The following is a 3,975-nucleotide window of genomic DNA, read 5'->3' on the forward strand; positions in this document are numbered from 1 at the left end:
TGCTTCCTTCTGCCTGTTACATACATTTGCACAAATACATTATACCCTTTTTTACATATTTTCAATGGGTTCAGGGTATAACAAGTAAGAGTTTCTAGTCGGGAGATCCAGACTAGGGGATACCCTGAACGCTCTTCTTACAACAGGCGATAGGTACAAAATGAAAGATACTTGATATACATATATACTATTCTAGAAGCTACATGTCAAGTTTGGTGACTCTAGCTCTTATTATTTAGCAAAATTGCTCAAAAAACGGGATTTCGATATCGATTTTTATCGATTACTTGGAAACGGGGCAAGTTATCGAAACTCGATCTGCGCGGGCACTAGGAGGACCTACAGCTAAAATTTCAAGTCTCTAGATCTTATAGGTTCTGAGATCCTTGCGTTCATACATACGGATGGACGGGCAGACAGACGGACATGGCTGATCAAGAATATATATACTTTATGGGGTCGGAGATGCTTCCTTCAGCACAAATACATTGTACCCTTTTCACCCATTTTCAATGGGTTCAGGGTATAAAAAAGCAATTCTCTTTAGAAGCATTTGCCGTTTTTGATATAAAGAAAAATCATGTACACCCTGAACAAACTGTTAAGAAAACAAGACGCCAACCGTTGGAGCAATATTTAGTAATTGAAACATTCACTTCTAGGCATTTTCATAAACGTCAATTTCCGTACAATTTCACCAATTTCTCGACAAATCCTGCCAGCACCTCGATTTTCTTGCGAAAAGGGTAAGCGGGCATTTGCCAAATAAGCGTCGATTTTAAAAGCGCTAGTTACATGAGAATCAATTGTCGGAATTCATTTTGTTTCCTTCTGTACGGCTGTGTGTGTCTAATTAAGTATGTTAATTTATTTTTTACGTTCCCATGAATTTCATTCTGCGTTCTGAGAGGACGCCATGAGCCCAACTTGTATAGTCCTCCAAAAGCATGCATTTACTCAATTTCTTCCCCTCGTTTTCCATTTTTGGCATTTATGTAAATGGTCCTAACGAAGGCCAGTCTTAGTCCTCCTGTAATCAACACCAAAAAATCAACGACCATTAAGTAGGCAAATTACGCTAAATTAGTAAGCAGAAAAAGGATTTGTGGCTATGTGAGTCTGATTAATAAAATATTTGAGATTTCCTTCGAATGGAGCTCTAGTTTATAAATGATTGTATGCGGAAATTTTCGCCGTGACAAATAAATAACCTTTTTTATCTACCTTAGGGCCAAAATTTAACACCGAAACTGATTGTATCCAAATATAATAGCTTATTTTAAGCAATAACAGTATTTTTTAACAGTTTTATATTAACCAACCGACTCTTATAGTTTTCCCTAAGCGAGAGTTTGATTAAAATATATTTGTCTTTTAACAAAATATTTTTTTGATCGATTGCATCATAATCACTACCAGCCCGCTTGAAAAACTTATTTAGATCTAATTTCTGCTCTGGTCCGCATCCATAAAATTTGGATAAATGTTAAGGGTATTTTTAAGCTAAGCTTATTGAGGGGCTGCAGGAAATATTATCAACCCAAGGAATGCCAAGGAAAATAGTGCAGCAAAGAAAGACGCATTACAAACAGAACCTGATAATCAATCCAAAAAATCGCAAAAGAAGTTAGCATGTAATTTAATGACCAACAGAGGAATTCCTTTTACCCCCTAAGTGAAGTCCGTTCCGAAAGCATCCCACACCTTAGCGTTGTACAAAATTGCATTTTGCTCTTTTGCCAACTGAAAAGAGCAAAAGACAAAGTTTTCTTTGGCAATTTGTTTGTTTGCTTCTTGCTTCGTTCACTTTGCGAACTTTGGCAGCACGACAAAACTTAAATGGGCTCCATGTATTGACTGAATCAGACTACAGCTTATTGTTCTAGCTGATGTTTGGATCCATCGAACAGAGCTGCCAAGGCTGCATTACAGCTTTATTGATTGAACGAAAAAATGGTCTACGTACAAACATTTAAGTTGGTCTGTCTTCAGTAGCCAGTTAATTAAAACTATTTCTTTTAGTCTCAGCAAGGAATGTAAATGCAAAGGTGGCTATCGCATTTTTTAAAACTAGATGTTTTTATTACACATTCTTTTTGCTTTGTATTTAATATGACTCAAGATTCAAATCAACTTCTCGCGTGCCGAGTACAAGATTTTTTAATATAATTAAACTGTTAATCCCAAACACATTTGACAGAAACATTACTGGGCCTCATTTTGAAAAAAAGACTAAATGGAAAGTTCGAAATTTAAATATAGGTATGCTTAAATATATTTATGACAGCTTTGCTTGAGGTCGTATGATAGTATTACAATACAATTGAATCCAAACTGCCGCCAAATATTTTAAACGACTTATACGCTTATATAACACGAAGACGGCATCTGACATCAAAACTACATACAAAGAATAATAACTTTGTGGCACAACAATTTACAAAAACAGCGATACCCACACGGATATATAGACTACCAAAAATATATAAGAAAGGAGCACCATTGAGGCCAATATGTTCCTCGACTCTATTCATATCAAAATATCAATATATATCAAAACATTAATAAACTTAACAATAGACTCCAAATCAATAAAAAAAGCTCGATGGAGTTTAAAGACAAGTCAATAATACCCACATTAGCGAAGACGAAACATTGGTATCGTTCGACGTAATATCCTTGCTTACCAGTATACCAATGGAATTAGCACTATACACAATAAAACGAAAATGGATAAAATTAGAAGAACACACAACTATACCAAATAAACTATTTATTAACATATTTAAATTTTGCACTCAAGAAGCCCGGTACTTTAAATACAAATACAAAATATATATACAATTAAAAGGAATGACATAACAAATGAAGAATAGTTGGACAACATTACTGATAGTTTGACAATAAAATCAACACTTTTGACGAAATATGTAGATGACATTTTTACCGTCACGGACAAAACAGTAGTAAACACATCCTGAAACTGAAACTCTTTTCACAAACACGTTAAATTCACAACGGAACTAGAAAAAGACGGGAAATCGCCATTTTTAGACTCTGTAATAAACAAACTTGACAATTCACTTTAAATTAAGTGGTATAAGAAACCAGCAGACACCCAACAAGTATGATAATAAATACAGCATTAAGCTATATGAGAAGGATAGTCAATGTATCAGACACAATATACCACAAGGAAATTGGACATAAAATTAAAAAACTTTTAAGCAGAAATGATTTTCCACCGAATGTAATTAAAATATTATTAACAAGTAAGAGGGTCTAGTCGGGAGCTCCCGACTAGGGGATACCCTGAACCCTCTTATTCCAACACCAAATGCAGCTCGCGCTACACGCTCGTTTGCTTAAGTAGTAATTAAGAAAAATTAAAATAAAAACAAGTAAGAGGTTCTAGACTGGAGCTCCCGTCTAGGGGATACCCTGAACCTTCTTATTCCAACACCAAATGCAGCTCGCGCTACACGCTCTTTTGCTTTAGTAGTAATAAATATAAAGTAAAACAAGTAAGAGGTTCTAGTCAAGAGCTCCCAACTAGGGGATACCCTGAACCCTCTTCTAACGCCAAATGCAGCTCGCGCTACGCGCTCTTTTGCTTTAGTAGTAATAAAGATAAATTAAAAAAAAGGTTTCCGTGGCAGGGTTTGAACTCGCAACTGACCGCATTACTTGCTCCCGATTCTACGCAACAGCTACACCAGCCAAAAATGGTTTGCTCGGCAAGGTACGAACTCGGTTGCAGGCCAAAACACATTTTCTTTCGTGGTTCTTGACCGATCTTAATGATATGTTCAGTATATCAAGTATCTTTCATTTTATACCTATCGCCTGTTGGAGGAAGAGGGTTCAGGGTATCCCCTAGTAGGAAGCTCCCGACTAGAACCTCTTACTTGTTATACCCTGAACCCATTAAAAATGGGTAAAAAGGGTATTATGTATTTGTGCAAATGTATGTAA

General features: G+C 35.9%; 1 long non-coding RNA gene across 1 annotated transcript; it reads right to left on the reverse strand.

The window, feature by feature from the left end:
* Positions 1-619: 619 nt before the first annotated feature.
* LOC135430036 (uncharacterized) lies at positions 620-2,868 on the reverse strand. The gene is made up of 2 exons (XR_010436520.1): positions 2,688-2,868; positions 620-1,030 (listed from the first exon to the last, which is right to left on the reverse strand). It is a non-coding gene; the product is annotated as an uncharacterized LOC135430036 (long non-coding RNA).
* Between the last annotated feature and the right edge of the window lie 1,107 nt (positions 2,869-3,975).

This window comes from Drosophila montana, unplaced genomic scaffold (assembly GCF_035044405.1).
Source record: "Drosophila montana isolate Dmon_TW-CO22-7 unplaced genomic scaffold, ASM3504440v1 contig_2805_1, whole genome shotgun sequence".
Classification (NCBI taxonomy): Eukaryota; Metazoa; Arthropoda; class Insecta; order Diptera; family Drosophilidae; genus Drosophila; species Drosophila montana.